General features: G+C 50.9%; 1 protein-coding gene across 16 annotated transcripts in view; it reads left to right on the top strand.

Moving 5' to 3' along the window:
* MYT1L (myelin transcription factor 1 like) overlaps positions 1–14,312 on the top strand; it is a 548,393-nt gene that overhangs the window by 183,455 nt on the left and 350,626 nt on the right. The window contains exon 1 of one of the 16 annotated variants that reach the window (XM_074393459.1): positions 1–14,312. This exon is cut by the window's left edge and continues 15,493 nt beyond it; it is cut by the window's right edge and continues 21,995 nt beyond it. The exons of the other annotated variants lie outside the window; for them this stretch is intronic. The gene's annotated coding sequence lies outside the window, so the exon portion shown is untranslated. 16 annotated transcript variants of the gene reach the window in all.

The raw sequence follows: 14,312 nt of genomic DNA, 5'->3' as shown, positions 1-14,312 counted from the left end.
TAAGGTAGACAATTTAAGGTGTAAGAAGGAGTAAATGATGTTTTTGGGTTAGAGATCAAAATAAATTACTATCATTATCTATGCTGTAATTTCTAAGAAAAATTGTAATTGTCTCAAAACTGATAGCCGCTGGACTTCGTTGGAAAGAGACCAGCAGAGCCAGGATGAAGACAGAGCCTGTGCTCTGACCCTGGCCTTCAAACTGGACTTTCAATACGGACTCACTTCTTCCAGGTCACGTCACTTACTGCAGTAGACAGAAAACTAGAATCTACATGGAATTTTCTCACTAATATTAGTAATGTTTGTCTTTGCTTCCTTTAAAAATATCTCAAGGAATTAAGATGAAACATATATTGCCCATACATGTGGAGACAGGGCGTTATTTTAGTGCTTTTTTGTCTTCTTGAACATATAGAATAAGCAGGTCCCAGAGCAAGTTCGCCTTAGAAAGCCTCAGGGTGTCCTGCGTTCACTTGATTTCCACGACCGCCTTCCCCAAGACAGATTAGTGCCAGGCACCACGGCTTCCTGTCCCTCCGTTCAAGACATCTGGCTTCTTGAGGCTGACTCTAAGATAGCCTGTCCCACCAGTGTAAAGGGAGGTGGAGGATGGCAGAGTGCAAAGAGAGGCGAGGTGAGAGAGGAAACGCGCTTTTTAGGTGGAGGGTGGGATGTGAACTTGGATGTGATTGCTATGTTGACAATATGGTGGTTGGGTCTGGGCACAGGGAGTGGAGGTGGGATGAGGAAGCCGTGCCCCCGATGAGAAACAGGGCTCCAGGAACCCACACAGGTGCTTGGAGATGGAAAAGGAAGCTGAGTTTCAGAGACAGAGAGCTGGGCTGGCAGCCTCATTGCAGAGCAGCCTGTCTGCAGCCTAACAATGCACTCAGGGAAACTTCTGATCCTTCTTCTGCAAATGAGGGTAACTGCGTTCTCAGCAGAACGCTCACAATGCAGGAATGAAATGGCCCTGCAGGCGGCCTGCGCAGCCTGACAGGTAGTGTGCCACTGAAGCAGATGTGATCAAATCCTTCTCTTTTGGTTGTGGCAGAATTTGAGAAAGGGAACAGAGACTTGGTGGTGTGAGTAAGGGAACAGAGACTTGGTGGTGTGAGTAAGGGAACAGAGACTTGGTGGTCTGAGTAAGGGAACAGGGACTTGGTGGTCTGAGTAAGGGAACAGAGACTTGTTAGTATGAATAAGGGAACAGAGACTTGGTGGTCTGAGTAAGGGAACAAACTTGGTGGTCTGAGTAAGGGAACAGAGACTTGGTGGTCTGAGTAAGGGAACAGGGACTTGGTGGTCTGAGTAAGGGAACAGAGACTTGGTGGTCTGAATAAGGGAACCGAGACTTGGTGATCTGAGTAAGGGAACAGGGATTTGGAGGTCTGAGTAAGGGAACAGGGACTTGGTGGTCTGAGGAAGGGAACAGAGACTTGGTGGTCTGAGTAAGGGAACATGGATTTGGTGGTCTGAGTAAGGGAACAGACTTGGTGGTCTGAGTAAGGGAACAGGGATTTGGTGGTCTGAGTAAGGGAACAAGGACTTGGTGGTGTGAGTAAGGGAACAGAGACTTGGTGGTCTGAGTAAGGGAACAGGGACTTGGTGGTCTGAGTAAGGGAACAGGGACTTAGTGGTCTGAGTAAGGGAACAGGGACTTGATCGGAGTAAGGAAACAGAGACTTGGTGGTCTGAGTAAGGGAATCGAGACTTGGTGGTCTGAGTAAGGGAACAGGGATTTGGAGGTCTGAGTAAGGGAACAGAGACTTGGTGGTCTGAGTAAGGGAACATGGATTTGGTGGTCTGAGTAAGGGAACAGACTTGGTGGTCTGAGTAAGGGAACAGAGACTTGGCGGTCTGAGTAAGGGAATCGAGACTTGGTGGTCTGAGTAAGGGAATCGAGACTTGGTGGTCTGAGTAAGGGAACAGGGACTTGGTGGTCTGAGTAAGGGAACAGAGACTTGGTGGTCGGAGTAAGGGAACAGACTTGGTGGTCGGAGTAAGGGAACAGACTTGGTGGTCTGAGTAAGGGAACAGGGATTTGGTGGTCTGAGTAAGGGAACAGGGACTTGGTGGTGTGAGTAAGGGAACAGAGACTTGGTGGTCTGCGTAAGGGAACAGACTTGGTGGTCGGAGTAAGGGAACAGACTTGGTGGTCTGAGTAAGGGAACAGGAATTTGGTGGTCTGAGTAAGGGAACAGAGACTTGGTGGTCTGAGTAAGGGAACAGAGACTTGGTGGTCTGCGTAAGGGAACAGACTTGGTGGTCTGAGTAAGGGAACAGACTTGGTGGTCTGAGTAAGGGAATCGACTTGGTGGTCTGAGTAAGGGAACAGAGACTTGGTGGTCTGAGTAAGGGAATCGAGACTTGGTGGTCTGAGTAAGGGAACAGGGACTTGGTGGTCTGAGTAAGGGAACAGAGACTTGGTGGTCTGCGTAAGGGAACAGACTTGGTGGTCTGAGTAAGGGAACAGACTTGGTGGTCTGAGTAAGGGAACAGGGATTTGGTGGTCTGAATAAGGGAACAGGGACTTGGTGGTGTGAGTAAGGGAATCGACTTGGTGGTCTGAGTAAGGGAACAGAGACTTGGTGGTCTGAGGAAGGGAACAGGGACTTGGTGGTCTGAGGAAGGGAACAGAGACTTGGTGGTCTGAGTAAGGGAACAGGGATTTGGTGGTGTGAGTAAGGGAACAGGGACTTGGTGGTCTGAGTAAGGGAACAGGGACTTGGTGGTGTGAGTAAGGGAACAGGGACTTGGTGGTTTGAGTAAGGGAACAGGGACTTGGTGGTCTGAGTAAGGGAACAGAGACTTGGTGGTCTGAGTAAGGGAATCGAGACTTGGTGGTCTGAGGAAGGGAACAGAGACTTGGTGGTCTGAGTAAGGGAACAGGGACTCGGTGGTCTGAGTAAGGGAACAGGGACTTGATCTGAGTAAGGGAACAGAGACTTGGTGGTCTGAGTAAGTGAACAGGGACTTGTTGGTCTGAGTAAGGGAATCAAGACTTGGTGGTCTGAGTAAGGGAACAGGGATTGGGAGGTCTGAGTAAGGGAACAGGGACTTGGTGGTCTGAGTAAGGGAACAGGGACTTGGTGGTCTGCGTAAGGGAACATGGATTTGGTGGTCTGAGTAAGGGAACAGACTTGGTGGTCTGAGTAAGGGAAGAGGGATTTGGTGGTCTGAGTAAGGGAACATACTTTGTGGTCTGAGTAAGGGAACAGGGATTTGGTGGTCTGAGTAAGGGAACAGAGACTTGCTGGTCTAAGTAAGGGAACAGGGACTTGGTGGTTTGAGGAAGGGAACAGGGACTTGGTGGTCTGAGTAAGGGAACAGAGACTTGGTGGTCTGCGTAAGGGAACATGGATTTGGTGGTCTGAGTAAGGGAACAGGGACTTGGTGGTCTGAGTAAGGGAACAGGGATTTGGTGGTCTGAGTAAGGGAACAGGGATTTGGTGGTCTGAGTAAGGGAACAGGGATTTGGTGGTCTGAGTAAGGGAACAGAGACTTGGTGGTCTGAGTAAGGGAACAGAGACTTGGTGGTCTGAGTAAGGGAACAGGGACTTGGTGGTCTGAGTAAGGGAACAGAGACTTGGTGGTCTGAATAAGGGAACCGAGACTTGGTGATCTGAGTAAGGGAACAGGGATTTGGAGGTCTGAGTAAGGGAACAGGGACTTGGTGGTCTGAGGAAGGGAACAGAGACTTGGTGGTCTGAGTAAGGGAACATGGATTTGGTGGTCTGAGTAAGGGAACAGACTATGTGGTCTGAGTAAGGGAACAGGGATTTGGTGGTCTGAGTAAGGGAACAAGGACTTGGTGGTGTGAGTAAGGGAACAGAGACTTGGTGGTCTGAGTAAGGGAACAGGGACTTGGTGGTCTGAGTAAGGGAACAGGGACTTAGTGGTCTGAGTAAGGGAACAGGGACTTGATCGGAGTAAGGAAACAGAGACTTGGTGGTCTGAGTAAGGGAATCGAGACTTGGTGGTCTGAGTAAGGGAACAGGGATTTGGAGGTCTGAGTAAGGGAACAGAGACTTGGTGGTCTGAGTAAGGGAACATGGATTTGGTGGTCTGAGTAAGGGAACAGACTTGGTGGTCTGAGTAAGGGAACAGAGACTTGGCGGTCTGAGTAAGGGAATCGAGACTTGGTGGTCTGAGTAAGGGAATCGAGACTTGGTGGTCTGAGTAAGGGAACAGGGACTTGGTGGTCTGAGTAAGGGAACAGAGACTTGGTGGTCGGAGTAAGGGAACAGACTTGGTGGTCGGAGTAAGGGAACAGACTTGGTGGTCTGAGTAAGGGAACAGGGATTTGGTGGTCTGAGTAAGGGAACAGGGACTTGGTGGTGTGAGTAAGGGAACAGAGACTTGGTGGTCTGCGTAAGGGAACAGACTTGGTGGTCGGAGTAAGGGAACAGACTTGGTGGTCTGAGTAAGGGAACAGGAATTTGGTGGTCTGAGTAAGGGAACAGAGACTTGGTGGTCTGAGTAAGGGAATCGAGACTTGGTGGTCTGAGTAAGGGAACAGGGACTTGGTGGTCTGAGTAAGGGAACAGAGACTTGGTGGTCTGCGTAAGGGAACAGACTTGGTGGTCTGAGTAAGGGAACAGACTTGGTGGTCTGAGTAAGGGAACAGGGATTTGGTGGTCTGAATAAGGGAACAGGGACTTGGTGGTGTGAGTAAGGGAATCGACTTGGTGGTCTGAGTAAGGGAACAGAGACTTGGTGGTCTGAGGAAGGGAACAGGGACTTGGTGGTCTGAGGAAGGGAACAGAGACTTGGTGGTCTGAGTAAGGGAACAGGGATTTGGTGGTGTGAGTAAGGGAACAGGGACTTGGTGGTCTGAGTAAGGGAACAGGGACTTGGTGGTGTGAGTAAGGGAACAGGGACTTGGTGGTTTGAGTAAGGGAACAGGGACTTGGTGGTCTGAGTAAGGGAACAGAGACTTGGTGGTCTGAGTAAGGGAATCGAGACTTGGTGGTCTGAGGAAGGGAACAGAGACTTGGTGGTCTGAGTAAGGGAACAGGGACTCGGTGGTCTGAGTAAGGGAACAGGGACTTGATCTGAGTAAGGGAACAGAGACTTGGTGGTCTGAGTAAGTGAACAGGGACTTGTTGGTCTGAGTAAGGGAATCAAGACTTGGTGGTCTGAGTAAGGGAACAGGGATTGGGAGGTCTGAGTAAGGGAACAGGGACTTGGTGGTCTGAGTAAGGGAACAGGGACTTGGTGGTCTGCGTAAGGGAACATGGATTTGGTGGTCTGAGTAAGGGAACAGACTTGGTGGTCTGAGTAAGGGAAGAGGGATTTGGTGGTCTGAGTAAGGGAACATACTTTGTGGTCTGAGTAAGGGAACAGGGATTTGGTGGTCTGAGTAAGGGAACAGAGACTTGCTGGTCTAAGTAAGGGAACAGGGACTTGGTGGTTTGAGGAAGGGAACAGGGACTTGGTGGTCTGAGTAAGGGAACAGAGACTTGGTGGTCTGCGTAAGGGAACATGGATTTGGTGGTCTGAGTAAGGGAACAGGGACTTGGTGGTCTGAGTAAGGGAACAGGGATTTGGTGGTCTGAGTAAGGGAACAGGGATTTGGTGGTCTGAGTAAGGGAACAGGGATTTGGTGGTCTGAGTAAGGGAACAGAGACTTGGTGGTCTGAGTAAGGGAACAGGGATTTGGTGGTCTGAGTAAGGGAACAGGGATTTGGTGGTCTGAGTAAGGGAACAGAGACTTGGTGGTCTGAGTAAGGGAACAGAGACTTGGTGGTCTGAGTAAGGGAACAGGGACTTGGTGGTCTGAGGAAGGGAACAGGGACTTGGTGGTCTGCGTAAGGGAACAGAGACTTGGTGGTCTGAGGAAGGGAACAGGGACTTGGTGGTCTGAGTAAGGGAACAGGGACTTGGTGGTCTGAGTAAGGGAACAGAGACTTGATGGTCTGAGTAGGGGAATCGAGACTTGGTGGTCTGAGTAAGGGATCAGGTATTTGGAGGTCTGAGTAAGGGAACAGGGACTTGGTGGTCTGAATAAGGGAACAGAGACTTGTTGGTCTGAGTAAGGGAACATGGATTTGGTGGTCTGAGTAAGGGAACAGACTTGGTGGTCTGAGTAAGGGAACAGGGATTTGGTGGTCTGAGTAAGGGAACAGACTTCGTGGTCTGAGTAAGGGAACAGGGATTTGGTGGTCTGAGTAAGGGAACAGAGACTTGGTGGTCTGAGTAAGGGAATCAAGACTTGGTGGTCTGAGTAAGGGAACAGGGATTGGGAGGTCTGAGTAAGGGAACAGGGACTTGTTGGTCTGAGTAAGGGAACAGAGACTTGGTGGTCTGCGTAAGGGAACATGGATTTGGTGGTCTGAGTAAGGGAACAGATTTGGTGGTCTGAGTAAGGGAACAGGGATTTGGTGGTCTGAGTAAGGGAACAGACTTCGTGGTCTGAGTAAGGGAACAGGGATTTGGTGGTCTGAGTAAGGGAACAGAGACTTGGTGGTCTGAGTAAGGGAACAGGGACTTGGTGGTCTGAGGAAGGGAACAGGGACTTGGTGGTCTGAGTAAGGGAATCGACTTGGTGGTCTGAGTAAGGGAACAGAGACTTGGTGGTCTGAGTAAGGGAACAGGGACTTGGTGGTCTGAGTAAGGGAACAGGGACTTGGTGGTCTGAGTAAGGGAACAGGGATTTGGAGGTCTGAGTAAGGGAACAGGGACTTGGTGGTCTGCGTAAGGGAACATGGATTTGGTGGTCTGAGTAAGGGAACAGACTTGGTGGTCTGAGTAAGGGAACAGGGATTTGGTGGTCTGAGTAAGGGAACAGACTTCGTGGTCTGAGTAAGGGAACAGGGATTTGGTGGTCTGAGTAAGGGAACAGAGACTTGGTGGTCTGAGTAAGGGAATCAAGACTTGGTGGTCTGAGTAAGGGAACAGGGATTGGGAGGTCTGAGTAAGGGAACAGGGACTTGTTGGTCTGAGTAAGGGAACAGAGACTTGGTGGTCTGCGTAAGGGAACATGGATTTGGTGGTCTGAGTAAGGGAACAGATTTGGTGGTCTGAGTAAGGGAACAGGGATTTGGTGGTCTGAGTAAGGGAACAGACTTCGTGGTCTGAGTAAGGGAACAGGGATTTGGTGGTCTGAGTAAGGGAACAGAGACTTGGTGGTCTGAGTAAGGGAACAGGGACTTGGTGGTCTGAGGAAGGGAACAGGGACTTGGTGGTCTGAGGAAGGGAACAGGGACTTGGTGGTCTGAGTAAGGGAACAGAGACTTGGTGGTCTGCGTAAGGGAACATGGATTTGGTGGTCTGAGTAAGGGAACAGACTTGGAGGTCTGAGTAAGGGAACAGGGATTTGGTGGTCTGAGTAAGGGAACAGAGACTTGGTGGTCTGAGTAAGGGAACAGGGATTTGGTGGTCTGAGTAAGGGAACAGGGACTTGGTGGTCTGAATAAGGGAACAGAGACTTGTTGGTCTGAGTAAGGGAACATGGATTTGGTGGTCTGAGTAAGGGAACAGACTTGGTGGTCTGAGTAAGGGAATTGACTTGGTGGTCTGAGTAAGGGAATCAAGACTTGGTGGTCTGAGTAAGGGAACAGGGACTTGGTGGTCTGAGTAAGGGAACAGGGACTTGGTGGTCTGAGTAAGGGAACAGGGATTTGGAGGTCTTAGTAAGGGAACAGGGACTTGGTGGTCTGAGTAAGGGAATCGACTTGGTGGTCTGAGTAAGGGAACAGAGACTTGGTGGTCTGAGTAAGGGAACAGGGACTTGGTGGTCTGAGTAAGGGAACAGGGATTTGGAGGTCTGAGTAAGGGAACAGGGACTTGGTGGTCTGCGTAAGGGAACATGGATTTGGTGGTCTGAGTAAGGGAACAGACTTGGTGGTCTGAGTAAGGGAACAGGGATTTGGTGGTCTGAGTAAGGGAACAGACTTCGTGGTCTGAGTAAGGGAACAGGGATTTGGTGGTCTGAGTAAGGGAACAGAGACTTGGTGGTCTGAGTAAGGGAACAGGGACTTGGTGGTCTGAGGAAGGGAACAGGGACTTGGTGGTCTGAGGAAGGGAACAGGGACTTGGTGGTCTGAGTAAGGGAACAGAGACTTGGTGGTCTGCGTAAGGGAACATGGATTTGGTGGTCTGAGTAAGGGAACAGACTTGGTGGTCTGAGTAAGGGAACAGGGATTTGGTGGTCTGAGTAAGGGAACAGAGACTTGGTCGTCTGAGTAAGGGAGGGATTTGGTGGTCTGAGTAAGGGAACAGGGACTTGGTGGTCTGAATAAGGGAACAGAGACTTGTTGGTCTGAGTAAGGGAACATGGATTTGGTGGTCTGAGTAAGGGAACAGACTTGGTGGTCTGAGTAAGGGAATTGACTTGGTGGTCTGAGTAAGGGAATCAAGACTTGGTGGTCTGAGTAAGGGAACAGGGACTTGGTGGTCTGAGTAAGGGAACAGGGACTTGGTGGTCTGAGTAAGGGAACAGGGATTTGGAGGTCTGAGTAAGGGAACAGGGACTTGGTGGTCTGAGTAAGGGAATCGACTTGGTGGTCTGAGTAAGGGAACAGAGACTTGGTGGTCTGAGGAAGGGAACAGGGACTTGGTGGTCTGAGTAAGGGAACAGGGACTTGGTGGTCTGAGTAAGGGAACAGGGATTTGGAGGTCTGAGTAAGGGAACAGGGACTTGGTGGTCTGCGTAAGGGAACATGGATTTGGTGGTCTGAGTAAGGGAACAGACTTGGTGGTCTGAGTAAGGGAACAGACTTGGTGGTCTGAGTAAGGGAACAGACTTCGTGGTCTGAGTAAGGGAACAGGGATTTGGTGGTCTGAGTAAGGGAACAGAGACTTGGTGGTCTGAGTAAGGGAATCAAGACTTGGTGGTCTGAGTAAGGGAACAGGGATTGGGAGGTCTGAGTAAGGGAACAGGGACTTGGTGGTCTGAGTAAGGGAACAGAGACTTGGTGGTCTGCGTAAGGGAACATGGATTTGGTGGTCTGAGAAAGGGAACAGATTTGGTGGTCTGAGTAAGGGAACAGGGATTTGGTGGTCTGAGTAAGGGAACAGACTTCGTGGTCTGAGTAAGGGAACAGGGATTTGGTGGTCTGAGTAAGGGAACAGAGACTTGGTGGTCTGAGTAAGGGAACAGGGACTTGGTGGTCTGAGGAAGGGAACAGGGACTTGGTGGTCTGAGTAAGGGAACAGAGACTTGGTGGTCTGCGTAAGGGAACATGGATTTGGTGGTCTGAGTAAGGGAACAGACTTGGTGGTCTGAGTAAGGGAACAGGGATTTGGTGGTCTGAGTAAGGGAACAGACTTCGTGGTCTGAGTAAGGGAACAGGGATTTGGTGGTCTGAGTAAGGGAACAGAGACTTGGTGGTCTGAGTAAGGGAACAGGGATTTGGTGGTCTGAGTAAGGGAACAGGGACTTGGTGGTCTGAGGAAGGGAACAGGGACTTGGTGGTCTGCGTAAGGGAACAGAGACTTGGTGGTCTGAGGAAGGGAACAGGGACTTGGTGGTCTGAGTAAGGGAACAGGGACTTGGTGGTCTGAGTAAGGGAACAGACTTGGTGGTGTGAGTAAGGGAACAGAGACTTGGTGGTCTGAGTAAGGGAACAGGGACTTGGTGGTCTGAGTAAGGGAACAGGGACTTAGTGGTCTGAGTAAGGGAACAGGGACTTGATCTGAGTAAGGAAACAGAGACTTGGTGGTCTGAGTAAGGGAATCGAGACTTGGTGGTCTGAGTAAGGGAACAGAGATTTGGAGGTCTGAGTAAGTGAACAGGGACTTGGTGGTCTGAGTAAGGGAACAGAGACTTGGTGGTCTGAGTAAGGGAACATGGATTTGGTGGTCTGAGTAAGGGAACAGACTTGGTGGTCTGAGTAAGGGAACAGAGACTTGGTGGTCTGAGTAAGGGAATCGAGACTTGGTGGTCTGAGTAAGGGAACAGAGACTTGGTGGTCTGAGTAAGGGAATGGAGACTTGGTGGTCTGAGTAAGGGAACAGAGACTTGGTGGTCTGAGTAAGGGAATCGAGACTTGGTGGTCTGAGTAAGGGAACAGGGACTTGGTGGTCTGAGTAAGGGAACAGAGACTTGGTGGTCTGAGTAAGGGAATGGAGACTTGGTGGTCTGAGTAAGGGAACAGAGACTTGGTGGTCTGAGTAAGGGAATCGAGACTTGGTGGTCTGAGTAAGGGAACAGGGACTTGGTGGTCTGAGTAAGGGAACGGAGACTTGGTGGTCTGAGTAAGGGAACAGAGACTTGGTGGTCTGAGTAAGGGAATCGAGACTTGGTGGTCTGAGTAAGGGAACAGGGACTTGGTGGTCTGAGTAAGGGAACAGAGACTTGGTGGTCTGAGTAAGGGAATGGAGACTTGGTGGTCTGAGTAAGGGAACAGAGACTTGGTGGTCTGAGTAAGGGAATCGAGACTTGGTGGTCTGAGTAAGGGAACAGGGACTTGGTGGTCTGAGTAAGGGAACAGGGACTTGGTGGTCTGAGTAAGGGAACAGAGACTTGGTGGTCTGAGTAAGGGAACAGAGACTTGGTGGTCTGCGTAAGGGAACAGACTTGGTGGTCGCAGTAAGGGAACAGACTTGGTGGTCTGAGTAAGGGAACAGGGATTTGGTGGTCTGAGTAAGGGAACAGACTTGGTGGTCTGAGTAAGGGAATCGACTTGGTGGTCTGAGTAAGGGAACAGAGACTTGGTGGTCTGAGTAATGGAAGAGAGACTTGGTGGTCTGAGTAAGGGAACAGGGACTTGGTGGTCTGAGTAAGGGAACAGAGACTTGGTGGTCTGAGTAAGGGAACAGAGACTTGGTCGTCTGAGTAAGGGAACAGAGACTTGGTGGTCTGAGTAAGGGAACAGGGACTTGGTGGTCTGAGTAAGGGAACAGGGACTTGGTGGTCTGAGGAAGGGAACAGAGACTTGATGGTCTGAGTAAGGGAACAGAGACTTGGTGGTCTGAGTAAGGGAACAGGGACTTGGTGGTCTGAGGAAGGGAACAGAGACTTGGTGGTCTGAGTAAGGGAACAGGGACTCGGTGGTCTGAGGAAGGGAACAGGGACTTGGTGGTCTGAGTAAGGGAATAGAGACTTGGTGGTCTGAGTAAGGGAACAGAGACTTGGTGGTCTGAGTAAGGGAACAGGGACTTGGTGGTCTGAGTAAGGGAACAGAGTCTTGGTGGTCTGAGTAAGGGAACAGGGATTGGGTGATCTGAGTAAGGGAACAGAGACTTGGTGGTCTGAGTAAGGGAACAGGGATTGGGTGGTCTGAGGAAGGGAACAGAGACTTGGTGGTCTGAGGAAGGGAACAGACTTTGTAAACCCAGCTCTGCATGCGGTTCTGAAAAGAGTGAGGTTGCGCTCAGAGCTGAAGTACCGAAGTGGCCGTGTGGCCGAGGTGCCCGTGGGCAAGTCAGTGCCCGCTGCTTTCCTCCTTTGTGCGTCACCCACTGCCGATTGCCTCCGCGGGGTGCCTAACATGGTGCACGTGCGCCGTGGGTCTCAGCTGGCCCTGGGAGTGCCTTCCCGCTTGGTGTTTAGATCTGCAGCACTAGCTACTGCATGCAGTATTCTTTTCCACTGTTTATTTAAAGACACTTTCCCCTTGAAGTCCCTTATTGCTTACTAGAATCTCCACAGGTAACTTTACATGATTTCTATCTGTAGAATTTGCTCTGCTGAAGAACATAACTGAGAAACTGAGTGAGGGAAAAAGGAACAAAAGGAAGGAAGGGGCCGGGCGCGGCGGCTCAAGCCTGGAATCCCAGCACTGTGGGAGGCCGAGGCGGGTGGATCACGAGGTCGAGAGATCGAGACCATCCTGGTCAACAAGGTGAAACCCCGTCTCTACTAAAAATACAAAAATTAGCTGGGCGTGGTGGCGCGTGCCTGTAATCCCAGCTACTCAGGAGGCTGAGGCAGGAGAATTGCCTGAACCCAGGAGGCGGAGGTTGCGGTGAGCCGGGATCGCGCCATTGCACTCCAGCCTGGGCAACAGGAGTGAAACTCCGTCTCAAAAAAAAGGAAGGAAGAAATAAGGGAGGATGATGGAAGGGACGGAGAAGGGAGACTAGACCTGCATAGAGCCAAACTCACAGAGGATTGTCTGTGCGATTTTCCCTCTTGGTGACAACCGCCTCCAGATCATATAATATCATGGAATGAGGGCAGCCTGATAGGAATCTCACCGGACCAAGGAGGAGGCAGGGCTCCTTACAGGACTGTGACTTCACAACAAGCATACAGCATTTTGTTACTGAGCAACCTGCATGCCACATAACAAGAATTCCAAATAAGATAATCTGGGTGCATCAAAGACGGTATCTGCCTTTTGGAGGCTCGCACTGTGCTCTAACTTACTAAAAGCATTAAAAATCGCACAGTGGAGAAACCTGTTCACGTTGTTTACCACAAGCTTCCAACCTTATCTGACTCAAGGGTGTTTTCTGTGGGATCTCTGCTCATATCTTGTGCTCTGAAGAATACAGAAAGGGGAACCACGCCCTGGAGACAGCCGTATTCTCTAATTCCTGGTGTCCCCAAGCCCTGGGCACCTTTCTGTGGTTTCACCTAGGATCTAAAAGGAATGATCAAGTCTTTATGCCAGGTGTCCCCTGTCCCCAAACCGCAGGCCGCTACCTATCCATGGCCTGCTAGGAACCCAGCCTCCCCAGCAGGAGGTGAGCAACCGGTCAGTGACATCACAGACTGAACTCTGCCTCCCATCAGATCAGTGGTGGCATTAGATTCTCGTAGGAGCTGGAACGCTACTGTGAACTGTGCACACGAGGGGTCTCGGCTGTGCCCTCTGTGTGAGAATCTAACTCCTGGTGGAACAGTTTCATTCCGAATCCATCCCTCCCCACCCCTTCACTGTCCACAGAAAAATTATCTTCCAAGAAACTGATCCTTGGCGTCAAAAACGTTGGGGAACGCTGCTTTATGCCGTTAGTCAAGAGATCATTGCTAGATGTCTCTGCCAGTCTCCTTGCTACCCAGACAGGTTATGCAGGCACCAGGGAGATGGATCTGGCCAGCCCCGGAGGAGAGGTGTGATCCTGCATCCTGCTTAAATTAGAGATGCAGGCTCTCCTCAGGCGGCCTCTCGCCAGCCTCCTCCAACAGCATTCTCTATCTGGCTCTTACAGCTACAGATTCAGCTGCAGTTTAAAGTCTGGGGTGTCTACGACTCTTTCTTGAGCAGGAAAGTGAAAGACAAAGTGTATTAAAATTCAAAATTGGAAATCCTGGTAACCAGGAGACACGGTACCAGATGGACCTGTGTCTTTAAGTGACAGTGATCTGCCGTCTGCTGCGGGGCTCCCAGGTGGACAGGCTGCTTGCTATGTGCCCCAGCTGTCCTCGTCTGGGGTGCAGACACCCTGCCTTCTTGTGCCTTTGGCTGCCATTTCAACTCTCGTGTGCAGGTTGGCAGCTTGTCGCACGCTGTCAGCCTCTGAGCCACCCACCCGCCCCCCCCATCCTGCGGGCGCAGAGGACTCAGGCTCCTTTAGAGTCACTTGTGAGGCCACGAGCTGAAGTCTCGGTGGTGGAGTATGTGGCTTCTGCCCTGTGCCTGCACAGACAGTCAGCTGTGGGTTCTCGTGCCTCATTTACCCTTGGAATTCCGCAAGGACAAACCACGCTTGGGACATAGCTGAATGGCGTCTGATGGAGGGAGCGGTCGGTCCTGGAGGCCTGCCTGAGTGCTAACTCCAACAGAACGCGTCTGCGCAGGGGCTCAGAACCCGCATCGCCAGCAGCAGTGTGCCTTCTGTGTGCTCACACCCTCTCAGCCATGCATGGTGGCATATTTGTGGATGCATCCTGAGTCCGACGCGGACCTGCAGGCATCCAGGCTGAGAAGGCTGTCTGATTGTGCTGGTTATTATCAGTAGACGTAGGTGTACAAGGGGAGCATGATTTGGTCATAGAGTGCTAGTCTCCAAACACCTCTGTCTGAGAGATTTGCAAGGCACTGGGTCCTTTCAAGCCTGCTAGCAGCTGGACTCCAGCTGCAGCTTTGCATGGCTTCTGAATGCTAATAACTGCCTCAGCCCAATTGTCACCGAGTCTCATTGCTGAAAAATGCCATCAGGAGGCAACTACTCAGCCAAAAGATGATTTCAGACCAGAAGTGACAAATACTCCAGACCCCTTTCCTTTCTGCTCTGTGGAACAAATGGACAGGAAGCCTTATATTCACTGTCGGTGGCTGTGGAGGACGTTCAAGGTCACACCAGGCGCTGCCTAGAGTCTTGTTACAGGAGCACGGAAGGAAATGCATTGTAACGTGATTGCACACCTAAGGTGGCTCCTGTTTAAGTCGGGTGTCAGCTCATTGATTAAT

This window comes from Saimiri boliviensis, chromosome 1 (genome assembly GCF_048565385.1).
Source record: "Saimiri boliviensis isolate mSaiBol1 chromosome 1, mSaiBol1.pri, whole genome shotgun sequence".
Classification (NCBI taxonomy): domain Eukaryota; kingdom Metazoa; phylum Chordata; class Mammalia; order Primates; family Cebidae; genus Saimiri; species Saimiri boliviensis.
The sequence above is the reverse complement of the archived record's forward strand: the minus strand, read 5'-3'. Positions and strand labels throughout refer to the sequence as shown.